The sequence below is a fragment of the Podarcis liolepis genome (assembly GCF_965112155.1).
Source record: "Podarcis liolepis genome assembly, chromosome: 5".
Taxonomy (NCBI): domain Eukaryota; kingdom Metazoa; phylum Chordata; class Lepidosauria; order Squamata; family Lacertidae; genus Podarcis; species Podarcis liolepis.
In genome coordinates this window covers 74,223,475-74,239,440 of record NC_139556.1, presented here as the reverse complement: position 1 = coordinate 74,239,440, position 15,966 = coordinate 74,223,475, and the positions used below count along the sequence as shown (strand labels likewise).

General features: G+C 41.2%; 1 long non-coding RNA gene across 1 annotated transcript in view; it reads left to right on the top strand.

Moving 5' to 3' along the window:
- The window catches only part of LOC310708406, a 140,080-nt gene that overhangs the window by 13,843 nt on the left and 110,271 nt on the right, over positions 1-15,966 (top strand). The gene's annotated exons all lie outside the window — the stretch shown is intronic.

The window sequence follows — 15,966 nt, the reverse complement described above, 5'->3', positions numbered from 1 at the left end:
AATTGCGCAGTTTAGTATGTTGCTGGACGTAGTTTAATTTGTGTATTATTCTTGGTAATAACTAACGGAAAATATCAATGGAACCCTATCAAACTGTTCCTGCTAATTTAAAATTATGGATTTTGAATAGATCTGTAACTTGGATGTTGTTGTTGCTGGAGAAAGCGTGTTCATTAAAATGAGACCCTGAGACTCTGAAAGCTGCTGCAGACTATAAATATTCAGCCTTGAAGAAATATGCCAATAATTCAGGTACAGAGTTTGGAATGTTTAGTTACAGAGTGCAACTAATATTCGTTTGCAATTTGAAGGGGGGATTATACGATCTCTCTTCCATCTGCCACTCTTAGGGAGGAGCAGTTCCATGCGCAAGAAGCTTGCATAAAGCATGCCGACGTAAATTAAGCTGATGTAAAGAAATGGCCTTTTAAAATGAGGCATACATCTTTTTCTTTTTAAATTGACATTTGCCATGATGGAATGGAAGAAGGAGGATTCTCCCTGAGGTCACTGTGTTATGCATTATCTTTTACCCTTATTTTACCCTTCTTTTACCACACTGGAGAGCCAGTGTGGTGTAGTAGTTAAGACCAATAGAGTCGTAATCTGGGGAACCAGGTTCGCGGGATATCAAATCCAAACTCTTCTTCTTCTGCATTGAGTCGGTGTCCTGCAACATGGGGCTAGGTTTTTAAAGTTGCCTGTAAAAAAAAATATTGTTTAATCTAGCCTTTCAAGGTATGTACAATGTTCATCTGTGCTTTGATCTGGTTTTTAGTCTACTGTTGATTTCAATGTTTTGATCACTTAAAATAGCTGTTTTAATGTTTTTAAAACTGATAATTTCATTATTATTATTATTGTTGTTGTTGTTGTTGTTGTTGTTGTTGTTGTTGTTGTTGTTGTTGTTGTTGTAGACTGATTTGAGGTGTGTTCCCTGCCCCCCCAGGAGGGCATACCAATGAAGTGGTCTGTAAATTTTATGAAATAAAAAGAAAGTCTATTTGACAATAAACACATGCTGGAGAATGTAGGTTTGCTCAAGCAACCCCTTCCTGTTTGGGGCCCTTACCCTATATTCCACAGGCTTCTGCCCTGTAGTCTTCACTTATAACAAGAGTTTGTAGCCCTTGCAATTCTATCTGTGCCCCTGCAGGGAAATTCAATGAATGACATTAAACCTTCATTGGAGGAAACATGGGATTAAATGCCCTAACTTTGAAGTAAGGATGCATCAGTTCCTATCATGCATATTAAAAGTTTGGTGTGTGTGTGTGTGTGTGTGTGTGTGTGTGTGTGTGTGTGTGTATTCCTGCTCTGCTTTGCTGTTCTTTTACGTTAGCATGATATATGATATTTGCTGCTATTAAGTGAAAATTATGTGAAACAGCTGCAGTGACAGATAAGATTAATTATCTTTTGCACTGCTGACATTTAACCCTGCTTGTAACTTGGGCTGCTTGATCAGGCTTCTGTAGCAAAGAAGGCAGGGCAAACCAGGGCTGCTTGCCTGCCTTAGTAAGGGCATATCTGCAGCAACTTGTCGTGCTTTGACATGGCAGGAAGTGGGAAATGAGGCCCTGAGGCATGCTAAACCCTTCGAAAAAGGAAGGGTATGATATAGGAGGGACCCCACACCAACACTGTTGGGCAGCTTTACGTGGCAGCTGTAAGATTGCAACAAGTATTGCATCAACATACCATTTGGTTGTTGTTTTATGGCCCACAAAAGGTCCCCAGGTAGCCCTCTTACTATTATTTTAAAAAGTGAAGGCAGATTGAAGTCACAGGTTTAGGGTGGGACCTGAAAAGACACACTTCAGGTGTCAGCATTCAATGAAATCTGCATAAATATAAATAAAAAAATTGTCCAGTAGTACCTTAGAGACCAACTAAGTTTGTTCTTGGTATAAGCTTTTGTGTACATGCACACTTCTTCACACGAAAGCTTATACCAAGAACAAACTTAGTTGGTCTCTATGGTGCTACTGGACAATTTTTTATTTTATTTTATTTTATATATATTTTGACTGCATCAGACCAACATGGCTACCTACCTGAATCTGAAAACTGTATAGTTTGAAGTGACTGGAAGCATAAGCACTGACTCCTTTTGGAAATAAAGCATTGTCCAGACCCATAAATTTTTTATTCACAGTTTTACTTGTGGAACTTTCTTCACAACAGAATTAAAACATCAAAGGTACATAAAAAATACCTGTACAATATCTTGTGCTGTCCATCACAGGCTCAGCATCTTAGAAAATATGAAATAATTCAAACAGACCTTTAGGCATCCATTTTGCCTGGAGCTGTTTTCTTGGAGAGCTTCATCTACATCTTCCTTCCATGGAGTTTTGAGATAAGAGACTTAAAGGCAACTCCCTTCAGAATGGAGATTTGCAATCAAATACCTTTGTCACCTGATCTAAGGTTACTCACTCACGTGTCAGCTAGCAAAAAAACAACAATTAGTTAATTATCAACTCGGCAAGAGCTCAGAGTGCTCTTCTTGCTGTTCTAAAGCTTCAATGGAATCTCCCCATGTTAAAGCTTTTCACTACACAGACATTCCCATTTCAGTGTCAATTAAAACAATTATACTTAACAGTGTGGTGTAGTGGTTAAAAGCGGTGGGCTCATAATCTGGTGAACTGGGTTCAATTCCCCGCTCCTCCACATGCAGCTGCTGGGTGACCTTGGGCCAGTCACACTTCTCTGAAGTCTCTCAGCCCCACTCACCTCACAGAGTGTTTGTTGTGGGGGAGGAAGGGAAAGAAGAATGCTAGCCACTTTGAGACTCCTTCGGGTAGTGATAAAGCAGGATATCAAGTCCAAACTCTTCTTCTTCTTCTTCTTCTTCTTGGTTTAATCCAGTCCTTGCTGGATTATTTCCTGGGGTAAAATCCTAAAAACCCTCAACAACTTCAACCCTAAAAGCTCAACAACTTTGAGGTAAAATCCTAAAAAAAGCTCAACTTCAATTCTAAAGAAAGAGCAACAACTTTGGTTGGCCATTTGGTCAGCCCTCTTTGAAAAAAGTTTGGACACCACTAGGGGTACCACGGAGAATGCCTCTCTTGGGCTACCTGCCCCCCTCCAAGGAGGTGGAACCAATCTTAACACCCAGGAGGATCTGGAGGGGAGGGAGCCAGCATTTAGGGGCTTTAAACACAAATGTGAGCACCTTGAACTGGGTCTGGAAATGAACCAATGGTGATGAAGAGCAGTCTCCTTTAAAATACGCCAGCCACATGATACTGTTATGAATGCTTTCATTAGAACATTATGCAGTCATTATCTATGGATACAATGCACACACTGGTAAAGGGGAGTGGGGCTGCCCTGTTCCTTCTGCCTAAGTGTTCATACCACTTAGATCTGCCACCCTGCATCTGGACGTCTGCAAAATACCACTGATGGCGTGAGTTAACTCAGTTCATGTAACCATGCTTCTGTATGTTTATGCAAGAGCCAACAGTAGGGTGCTGCTGGAGAACTGCTACTTACCAGAATGGAGCAGGGCAGGGGGGCAGGGGCACATCAGTGGGACCACTGGGTCACTTCGTAATGGCTCTCCTGCCATGAGACAGCAATGCCATGGCTGGGAGGCCAGCTCTGCAGCTCAGCTCAGCTCAGCCCCTCCAGCTGCTCCTGTGCTGAACCACTAATGCATAAGCTCCCCTCTGCAGAAGTCTGTACAGATGCAGTGTGGGCGAGGGCCATCGGTACAGCTCTGCTCTCCCTTATCTTGCATACATGGATAATGATTGACTAAGGCTTAAGCTGTACAACAAACCGGCTTTCAGGTATAACAAAGAACTTCAATACCTTTTGAAATGTTTCCTTGCACTTCTATCATAGCTAGAAATGAGCAAATTGGAACAGTTCATTTCCTCATTCTTCCAATCTTAAATTCAATTTGTCGCATCCTACATCAGTTTGAATTTTTTTATATATATAAAAAAAACACCAGAAAATTCATCCTCACGTTTTTCCTAATGCACACATTTCTGCATGCAGTTTTGTGCAACAGATACTTGTTTGCAAGCAATTCCCCTAATATCATGCACTATTATTGGCTTGAACCCTGCATGTATTTCCAGGAGAGGGTCTGTCACTCCGACAGCCCCTAAATTGTGGAATTCCCTCCCCCAGGAGTGCATCTAGCACCATTATTGCATCACTTCTGCGGTATGCTAAAGACTAACCTTTGACACCAGTGACTTATATTTCCTTGAATATTTATAACCACATTTTAATAAAATATGTCTAGGCAGCTTACAACATGAAATATAATAAAAACAATCTATAGACAGCATAATTAATATAATTAAAAACATCAGTAAAACACTAGTAGATGGTGGACAGTTAAAAAGAGAAGTTCATATTGTGAATGCCTGTCAAAAACGTAGTTTTCAAGAGATCTGCTCAGTCCCTAGTGAAAATATACAAATATATCTGTTTTGGACCTGCCCTTTTCTTCTGATTGCAATACAATTGATTTTATGATTGGATTTTTATATTGATGTAAGGATTTGAATAAAACCATAATAGTTGCCATAACAATAACAGTAACAATTGATCACAACAAATTAATAAGAATACTGCCTGCATAAAATAAAAAAAAGCTCAGCCCCCCTGGGCTTTCTTTAAAAAGGCGCTCCGAATAACAAATTTAATTAATCTCAATTTCATAAAGTAAAAAACAACACGCAACCCTCAACTGAACGGAAGGGACCAGCTCTTAATAGGATTGGAGAGGGGGAGGGAAAAATACTTAATTGCATAGTTCAGCTGAGTTAAGAAACATGAAAAGCGGGAGGTAGTGCAAAGTGTTAACTTGATTTAATTCAGCGCACGGCCCCTACACCTGTTGTTCTCAATATTCCCAGATCTGCAACATGACCCTCTGAGCAGCGCGAGGTAGGAGGGCCAATGAGAGCGAGCCGTGACATTTGGCTGTTTGGTGCCTTTTGGTCAGTGGGTTGAAGGGAAGCCAAAGATGAAGTTTTCCTATTGCTCACCCTCCCCCCATACACACACAAGCTCAAATTTGCTTGGCATTCAACATGTGCTGACCTGGAAGCTCTCTGTGCTGATTCTAGATCAGCGGGATGTGTTTACTTAGCGAGGGGTGTGGGCAAAACACTCTGTGCATGTTCAAAAGCACAATTTATTTTTTTTAAACACTCCAGGTTTCAGAGAATTGAACCTGGCGGTGAAAGTTGTTTGGTTCATCCTTCTGGTTTTCTGTTTACATGTCAGCTGTCACGACTAAACTGACCCAAGCGAAGTCTTTTGGATCGACTCTGCTGTCAAATGTGTGCCTGTTTGCCCCAGTCTACTAGTGCTGTGGTTTTAAACTAACAGAAGTCTGCTTACTACATGGAAACAAAAGCCAGTGTTGAAATACAATATTTATTGTGATGGCTTTTTTGAAGCAGTTCAGACTTTATCACCCCAATGTTCTCTGGTGCTGACAACCTAAACAATTTTCTGTTCAACGCAGACTTACTTCTAGGTTTTTATCTTTCAGTATGAATGTTTCTTGCTGAAGCACTTTTAAACAATTGCACATATTATTCCTCCATAGGACTGTCCCTGAGACTGAATGCTCCCACTTTTCTTCTGATAGAAGCTTTGTGCCTTTCAAACAATTGCAGGGCAAAGATTAAAGTGCAGCAAGGAGATGCAATGAAAGGGAAAGCAACACCTGTTGAATTTCTGGCTGCCATACAAAGTCTCCGTCAAGAAAAAGAGGTGGTGATCCTAAAGGTCAAACTTAAGCATGAGATGGCTGGGATTTTCCTTCCCAGCTGTGGGCAAGGAGGCAATTTGGATTGGGGAGTTGTGGTCTCATGGCATGATCTCCACACAATATTGAGCATGTATGTACTTGAGAAATGTAGTGTGGGAATTTTGGGTGGATAGCTGCTTTAGAATTTGCTTATTATTTCAGTCAGTGGGAATTCCCCTACCTGCCACTGTTTTGCCTAATATGAACATTTTTGCAAAGCAAAATCCCCTTATAAAATTCATTTTTGTATCCTATTTCCACTAATACAGTGGTACCTCGGTTTTCAGACATAATCCATTCTGGAAGACCGTTTGAGTTCCAAAACATTCGATAACTGAAAACTCAATACGGAAAACTCAATACAGGAAACTCAAAATGGAAGCTGCGTGGCATGTTCGACTTCTGAGATGTGTTCAAAAACTGAAGCATATACTTCTGGGTTTACGGCGTTCAAAAACCGAAATGTTCATGCATTTTTACTAATATGTCCACTGTACTCTAGAATATTATTTTTAGGACATGTTACATGGCCGGAAAATTACATTGCAAAATTCAGAGGTGTGCAGCTTTTGAAAGGTGGCTATACAAGTTTGCATATTGTTTCAGAATGTGCAAATTAGATAGATTTACCTATCAATGCAAACAGAATCAAAAGTCTCCTCTATCCCTATCTGAGTGTAAGTTCCATTCAATTCTTTGGGGATTTTTTTTCTGAGTAACCATGGATAGGATACGATAGGATTGCAATTTTCATGCATTGTAACCTCTGCAGCCAATTTTGTCTCCATTTTTACGGGGAGAGGAATCTGGTACTATTTTTCTTTAAATCTATGTGGTCTATACCTGAATTTGATACTTCATTTATGTCTCTGTGACCATACTTGTGCCCTCACTAATTATCCAAAGATGGCTTTGACTTTCAAAATAGATATAGAAGTGCTCAGGTGCCATTTGCTATTGGATGACACTTAGCAGAATAAGGAAGTTGTGTTTGTGCGTGTGTGTGTAATAGAAGTAGATGTCACATTTCTAGCAGGATTAAAAATTGTATTCATCAAAATGTCTTTGGCACCACATTTTGAAATAGCTGTATGTATTACATAAATTATAGGATGTTCAGTGAAGATATAATTTACATCTTTGAGAATCACAGGGATTTCATTGTGAAGTGGATTGAACATCCTCTAAGCACATCTTATTTTTGAATCCTTTCTCTGTGTGTCTGTAATTTAGGGCACTTAAGTGTGGCTGAGGAACAGACAGTTATAGTTGGAAAACTGGGCGCATTACAAAGGGGGAACAGATCAACGCCATTTATGTTGCATGTCATTGTGGGAACGCCAAAACTGAGTGGCTCTTTCTACATTCTGATAGTAAATGAAGGGGCTTTTTAAGATGGGAACTTGACAGCTATCAGTAGACTGGATATTAGAGAAACTCCATTTTAGATTAACCTGTGATTGTCAAAACTGAATTAACTTTGGTATGGTATCTAGTTTGTAAAAGTGAGTGCTACTAACTGTGGCCCGCATCTGCCCTATACATTTAAAGCACCCTTATACCACTTTAATAGTAATGGCTTCACCCAAAGAATCCTAGGAATGGTGATTTATTAAAGGTGCTGAGAGTTGTTAGAAGGCTCCTATTCTCAGAGTTACAATTGCCCGAATTTCCTGGGAGGATTGTTAAACCACTCTGGGAATTGTAGTTCTGTGAGGGGAATAGGAATCTGTGAGGGGAATTGTAGTTCTGTGAGGGGAATCGAACAACTCTCAGCGCCTTTATCAAACTACAATTTCTAGGGTTCTTTGGGGGTTAAAGTGGTACAAGAGTGCTTTAAATGTATAGGGCAGATTGAGTATATAAGGTTTTCTTCTAGTCCTTGCTCAAAAGAACATTGGCCGTGCTTCAGTGCATGTCAAAACTCTAAATTTGATGGCACTCTTGGCATCAGAAAGGCTACATTCTGCTTTTACCTGGAATAATAGGGCAATAGAGGATTGCCCAAACCTTCACCAATATCATTTTTGCTAGAAGTGAAAGTGTCACCAGACTCATTAATTATATTTTCTTCCATGATGTTTGGGAAGGATGTTGGCCTTTGAACCTGTTGGCTCTGATTATCCTTCTAGTTCCTTCATTTTTTCACTTGAATATCATGCTATTAAGGTGGGGCGCGTAATACAAGCAGAGGACACATGTTTTAAATTTCTAGGGAAAACAAAATGACATAACTTGTATCTTCCAGAAGACAGTAATCAGTGGAAATCTATGCATTGGTTGTGATGTGCTTCAATTCCAATAACAAACCTGATGTGTTGGATTAATTTTTCACAGATGTCTGTACAACTGTTTAATTAGAGTGTGCTGGCAAAGGCAGTTTATTCCTTCACCCAACTGTCTGCGCAAGGCCCCTCTGCTGCTTGGGAGGGAGAGGGCAATTGCTGGGTCAGCCTTCCCCACCTGGTGCTATACAGATGCTTTGGACTACAACTCCCAGGGGCTGATGGGAGTTGTAGTTCAGAGCACCCAGAGGACACCAGGTTGGGGAAGGCTGCATTGGATTGTGACTTTTGGCTTGATTCACATCACGCTTAAGGCACCCCACAGCCTTGCCTAAGAACTTTTAACTGTCCTGTTAAACGAAACAAAGCAAAAGGGACAGAAATGAAGTAGATAAAATGAAAAATGCAGTGGCTCAGGTGAGCTGTTTCAGTAAGTGAGTGGATGTGACCGGTTGTGGCTTTCTAGGACTCTGGCACACATGAGCCTTATAAAAGGCTTCCCATTTAGAGAAAGTGAAACGTAAAGGATGAGCGCTTGCTTGAGGAATGGGCTACTCATTATGATTGCTGTACCACCACAGTGCATGGTGCTCTATGTAGTATAGGTCCCTGCCCTGAGGGGCTTGCAATATAAAATTTGACACAGAGGAAACAATGAAGGAGGGGGGGGGGGTTGTAAGTACCACTATGGTGGACTTTGAAAAAGGCAACCACTGTGAGTTTCTACCCCTTAGACCAATGTATATGGGTTACATCAAAGTATTCTGCAATACCTTGTTATAATTATGCAATTGCTCAGACTTCTACTATATTTGCACTCATAATTATACCGGCAAGCCGTATTCTTTGAAACTTTGTTGCCTTGATGTCTTAAAATAATATGTAGCTGCAGCTTTCAAGCATACAAACACAAGACAACTCAGATAATATTTGTATGATACTGAAAATACGTCATACTAGACAATCACTGATGTCATGAAGCAATGCAATTTATACTATCCAAGCTGCAATTATAAGCACATTCACTTGGAAATCAATCCCCTTAACCACAGTGGGGCTTACTTTCAAGTAAGTGTGATTAGGATTGTATTATAAATGTATATGCCAAACATGTAACATACACACACTGAAGGGTTGCTATTTTTTTTCTTTCAACATTAACCACCTTGCTATGTTGATTTGACTGTGATGTTCACAACAGTTCTATTTAATGCAGATATGCAAAATCAGCAGTAATATCATTATTTCCTTTTTTAATGAGGTACGCAGTATTATAAGCAACTTTCATGTTCATCTATCATTTATCATGAGTATCCTTAGGACATTTGCAGTAGAACTTTCTCAATAGGAAAGAGAGAGAGAGAGATAAATGCTAACACAGGGCTACCATTTTATTTGTGTAATCCTAAGCCTTTCCCTACAATATCTGGGTCTATTTGTTCTTTTGCACAGGTGCTAGGCTGTCCGTCTTCTGTGGAATGCAGGAGGACCTTGGGTGTGGATGATGGCATATTTCGCAGTGGAAGGCGAGTAGGTGAATGAATTCCTGATGCTGTGGATGGCATAAATTGGTCTTGTAATAGTTCTGCCAAAGTAGATATGTGGACAGAGGTGGCATTTGGGTCTGTTGCAGGGGCTGGTCCCTATCTCTGCATCTCTATTATGTAGCCCACTGCCGCTGACAAGTAGCTTTGTTAGGTACCAAACTACCAAACCATCTGAACATTTACCTGTGACTCAGGATAACACTTCATGCATCTGATAAACCTTATGCCATAATAAGCACATTAGCCTTTAAGGTCCCACAAAACTCTTTGCTGCTTTTGCTGCAAGAGACTAACGGTGCCATCCCACTAGAAATTCAAACTTAACCCAGAAATCTTAACTGCATTTGGGACTGAACATTTACATAATCATCAAGTTGTCTATTCTTCTTATGCCATGAACCCAAGGAGATAGATTGTGCCAGATGGTGTCACCAGACCCCTTGGGAAACTCCGCAAAGGATGTTTACAATTAGAGACCAATAAATTAAACTTTTGTATCATTTTATGCTATTTTTTTTTACAGCTCTTGTGAAGGATTAGCTAAAATTCTTCCTAAACCTATCGGAAGGGACTGTCTTCTAGACTCCCCAAAGTAAGGATTCCTAAATTATCTCATAAGTCCATTCAAGAAAACAAATGTTTGGTTTCCCAAAGTTTATTTAAACATAAATCAAAACAGATCGTTAGCCGAACAATGCTCATTCTTTTCCCAAGATCATGAGAAGCAAAAACAGGGAGTTGGGGCTCCTTCGTTCGTGGGAAAACACACTGCGGAAGCAAAAAACTTCCAGGAGTTTGCGCCAAATACTCCCCTACACTGCTGAGCAAACCGAAAACCAGGAGCTAAAGGCTATTAAGTAGCATTTGGTGGGAGTGAGAAGATTGCTAGGCTCATAGTCTCATAGTCTGTAATTGAGACATACCTGGAAGGGGCAGTGCCTTCCTTTAAAGGAACTCCCCATACTAGGGATGAGGAACCTATGGCCTCCTAGTTATGGTTCAACTCCAACTCCCATCAGCCACACCACAACCAGACGGGCCAATGGCCAAGGAAAATGGGTGCTGGAGACCAGTAACATCTGGAAAACCATAGGTTCTCCACCCCAGTTTGAAAGCCATTATTGTAAAGCAATGGTGGGGAATATTTTTCTGACCAGGGCCTCATTCCCTTGTGGGCAAATATCCAGGGGCCTCATGCCAGTGATGTGTGGGGTCAGAGTCAAAATCGAGAAAACTAAGGCGAATCTTTGCACACCAGGTTAGTTTTAACACACTTTCACATGCCACTCTCCGAGCCCCATCCAGGCAACCAAGAGCCATTGTCAAGTTCAAGGACACATTCCAGACAGGCAAAAACAGTAAAGGAGCATAAAAAGTAGGCCTGGTAAGTGGTGTGGGCTGGGGAGAAGCGCAAGGATCAGAAAGGGGGAACTAGAGGGCTGCATTTGGCTCTTGGCTTGAGGTTCCCCACCCCTGCTACTTAAGAATCTATGGCATCCATCATTTTAGTCTCCACAATTTATTTTATAAGCTCTTTGTCAATATCTGATTTTTGTCACAGGCCTTTGTTTCACATTCATTCAAACAACCAGGTTAAGATCAGTTAAACATCTGGTTTAAAATATAAAAAATGAAAATGAAATTGTACAAAATGAGACATATTCTTTTTTAAGTGTCAAACTTATGTTTTAAACCCCCCACGATTTTAAACCTTTTTATTGCCTTGGCAGTTGAAAGCTATTATCAATTAGTCAGTATGAATTAAAGATATAGACTTTGCATTTAACATTAGGGGTAAGAATATATTTTAATTTAAACCTAATAAGCCACTCTAACCTATAAACCAGAAAACTTGTGCATGGGTAGTTGTGCAAAAGATAAGTTAAGAAATTGAAGGAAAGGTTTTCCATAAGCAATATTTGTCCTAGAGCACTAGGACAAGAGAACTCAGGCCATCTTCCTAATGATGGTATGAAGGATTAGATTTGCATGTAGCAGATTGGATGGCTAATTCACGGTAGGACATTCTCAGCAGAGACTGCTATAGACATTGAATAACAAATTTCCCTAAAGTGAAAAGGCATATCGAATGAAGTTTGCAGCAATACAGACAAACTTCATGACATGCCTATAAGTAAGAGACGACTTGATTTGCTGAGTGTATCTAACCAGGTGGCGCTACCTATTAAAAACTAAAGTGGTCTCCATCCTATACTTTACAACTCTACAGACAAATCCATCATGCTCTTTGACAGATAAATTAAATTGGATTAAAGCCATTCAAGGAGTGCAGATTGTATTCCCACTGGACTGTTACAAATCATGGAGATTTCCTCCCATTAGTTTTACTTCAGCTTCTCCCCACCCAGGTTATCCTACAATGGATGGATAAAACCTAGCTACAAAACAGAAAGGAAAAATATTGCATGGCGGTAAACCCTGATGGGAAAAAAAGTCAGCACACATTTCTGAGGTTACAAAATTTTCCAAAGTAGATTTATTCAACACATACTTACTATCTGTTAAAATTGGACAGCAAAATATACATTTTCTGGTAAATACTGATGCTAGCAGTTGCCCATGGGGCAACAGGAGATTTCTGGATCTGGGGATTAGAGGGCTCTAGCACACAATTTAACACATACAAGTCTTGATTAAATTCTAACACTTATTGGACCCAGGAATTTAGAGGAGTCTGGCACCCACAAACTCATAACCATATATATATGCATATATATATATTTGTTTTCGTAGATTTTCACGGGTACAGGAATGCAGGTTTTGGTGTCCTCGGGTGTCTTCCCGTGTAAAAGTTGGGGTGTCTAGGCGACGTTTCGACGAGGTCTCACTCGTCATCTTCAGGCTGGTGCTTTCGGCTTCTTGTTACTGGAACAGAGCGGGATCTCAGTGTTTGAGTTCCTATAAATACTGTAGAGGGGTGTGGTGTATTGCCTCAAAAGTTCTGGGCAGAGGGGAAGTTCCCAGGCTAGTGTTCTTTTCTTCTTTTGTTCCTTAATTACTTGAGGGATATCTTGAGTGATTTCTTGAGTGATATTCTGAGTACCACTTAGGTGGGTCATTAGGTGTGGATTAGTTGCTAAAGCCTTCGTGTCTTGACCTCTTGAATTTGTGAAGAGTTTTTCTGGGAAGATGGCTGTACTGCACTTAGCTGTGCTTTGGCTTGGCTTCGTGTATAGGGGCGAGCTGTGGTTTTGTGCCCTGTGCCGGCCAGATCTGTGTAGGGATTGCAGGGGGGTGCAGCATCCGGAGGTGCCACTATGGTTTGGTTACTGGATGGTGTCTGTAATTTATCTGTGGAGAGGGTCTGGGTTTGGGTCTGGTGTGGTTGATTGGTGGTGGCGTTCTGTGTGCCTCTGGATCTGGTGTCGGTTTTTGTGGGGAGGGCTAATTTCCAGATGTCTGGCAGGCGGGACGTGTCGTCACGCTTGTTCATGTTGTGAGGGTGTTTCTCTATCTCGATGGCTTCCATGATTATTCTCTTGTGGTGATGTTCCATGTTAAAGAGCAATTTGGAATCTGCAAAATTAATTTCGTGTCCTGTTTCTTTCATGTGTTGGAAAAGAGAGGAAGATTTTTCTTCTTTTTTGACGGCATTCTTGTGTTCTGCGATACGTGCATTTATTCGTCTGTTTGTTTGTCCAATGTACGTGGCTGGGCAGACTTTGCAGGGTATTTCATAGACCCCTTGGTTTTCCAACTGGATTTTATCTTTGGGGTTTCTGAGGATATTGGCTATTATTTGGTTGGTGCAAAAGGCTGTTTTGATATTGTGTTTATGGAGGATTTTGCTAATTTTATCTGTAGTGCCCTTGATATAAGGAAGGAGGGCCATGCCATTGTTTTCTTCCGTGTCTTGGTTTTTGGGGGGTGTTTCTTTTTGGATTAGCTTCTTAACCCTGTTTTGCTGGTATCCATTGGCGATTAACACATTTGAGAGATTCTGTAACTCAGTTGTCAAGTGGTCTTTGTCAGCCAGGCGTTTGGTTCTGGAGATGAGGGTCTTGGCTACGGAGTTTATTTGTGCAGGGTGGTGGTGTGATTGAGCATGTAAGTAGCGGTTGGTGTGTGTTTTTTTCCGGTAGATAGTGTGTCCTAGGGAGCCATCAGGTTTTTTGTAGATTAGGACGTCAAGGAAGGGAAGCTGGTTGTTGGCTTCTATTTCCATAGTGAATTGTATTTTGGGGTGTAGGCTGTTGAGATGTGTGAGGAAGCTATCTAGTTTTTCTTTCCCGTGTGGCCAAATTACAAAGGTGTCGTCAACATATCTGAGCCTACTTACATGCTCAATCACACCACCACCCTGCACAAATAAACTCCGTAGCCAAGACCCTCATCTCCAGAACCAAACGCCTGGCTGACAAAGACCACTTGACAACTGAGTTACAGAATCTCTCAAATGTGTTAATCGCCAATGGATACCAGCAAAACAGGGTTAAGAAGCTAATCCAAAAAGAAACACCCCCCAAAAACCAAGACACGGAAGAAAACAATGGCATGGCCCTCCTTCCTTATATCAAGGGCACTACAGATAAAATTAGCAAAATCCTCCATAAACACAATATCAAAACAGCCTTTTGCACCAACCAAAAAATAGCCAATATCCTCAGAAACCCCAAAGATAAAATCCAGTTGGAAAACCAAGGGGTCTATGAAATACCCTGCAAAGTCTGCCCAGCCACGTACATTGGACAAACAAACAGACGAATAAATGCACGTATCGCAGAACACAAGAATGCCGTCAAAAAAGAAGAAAAATCTTCCTCTCTTTTCCAACACATGAAAGAAACAGGACACGAAATTAATTTTGCAGATTCCAAATTGCTCTTTAACATGGAACATCACCACAAGAGAATAATCATGGAAGCCATCGAGATAGAGAAACACCCTCACAACATGAACAAGCGTGACGACACGTCCCGCCTGCCAGACATCTGGAAATTAGCCCTCCCCACAAAAACCGACACCAGATCCAGAGGCACACAGAACGCCACCACCAATCAACCACACCAGACCCAAACCCAGACCCTCTCCACAGATAAATTACAGACACCATCCAGTAACCAAACCATAGTGGCACCTCCGGATGCTGCACCCCCCTGCAATCCCTACACAGATCTGGCCGGCACAGGGCACAAAACCACAGCTCGCCCCTATACACGAAGCCAAGCCAAAGCACAGCTAAGTGCAGTACAGCCATCTTCCCAGAAAAACTCTTCACAAATTCAAGAGGTCAAGACACGAAGGCTTTAGCAACTAATCCACACCTAATGACCCACCTAAGTGGTACTCAGAATATCACTCAAGAAATCACTCAAGATATCCCTCAAGTAATTAAGGAACAAAAGAAGAAAAGAACACTAGCCTGGGAACTTCCCCTCTGCCCAGAACTTTTGAGGCAATACACCACACCCCTCTACAGTATTTATAGGAACTCAAACACTGAGATCCCGCTCTGTTCCAGTAACAAGAAGCCGAAAGCACCAGCCTGAAGATGACGAGTGAGACCTCGTCGAAACGTCGCCTAGACACCCCAACTTTTACACGGGAAGACACCCGAGGACACCAAAACCTGCATATATATATATATATATATATATATATATATATATATATATATTTGTTTTCGTAGATTTTCACGGGTACAGGAATGCAGGTTTTGGTGTCCTCGGGTGTCTTCCCGTGTAAAAGTTGGGGTGTCTAGGCGACGTTTCGACGAGGTCTCACTCGTCATCTTCAGGCTGGTGCTTTCGGCTTCTTGTTACTGGAACAGAGCCAGTAACAGAGCTCTGTTCTGGAACAGAGCCAGTAACAGAGCTCTGTTCCAGTAACAAGAAGCCGAAAGCACCAGCCTGAAGATGACGAGTGAGACCTCGTCGAAACGTCGCCTAGACACCCCAACTTTTACACGGGAAGACACCCGAGGACACCAAAACCTGCATATATATATATATATATATAGTGGTGGTGGTGGAAACTGTTGTATGCTATGTTCCACTTTCAATATGGAATTATACATGGTGCAATTAATTAAGGGTGTGCCTGTATATATCTATATCAATATATCACAGCCAACGTCATGCTCACCAGATGTTGTTGAACTGCAAGTCCTATTATCCCTGTCCATTAGTTATCCTGTCTGGGGATGACAGGACTTGTGGTCCCACAACATCTGGAGATGACATCTGGAGGCCATCATGTTGGCTACCACTGGTGTATAGATTTAGTGTGTGGTTGTGTCTTCCTTTTCATTGAATTTAAAGTGTTTATCACTCTTTTCTAGACTTGCATGGGTCCTGCCTTATTGAGATTTCTG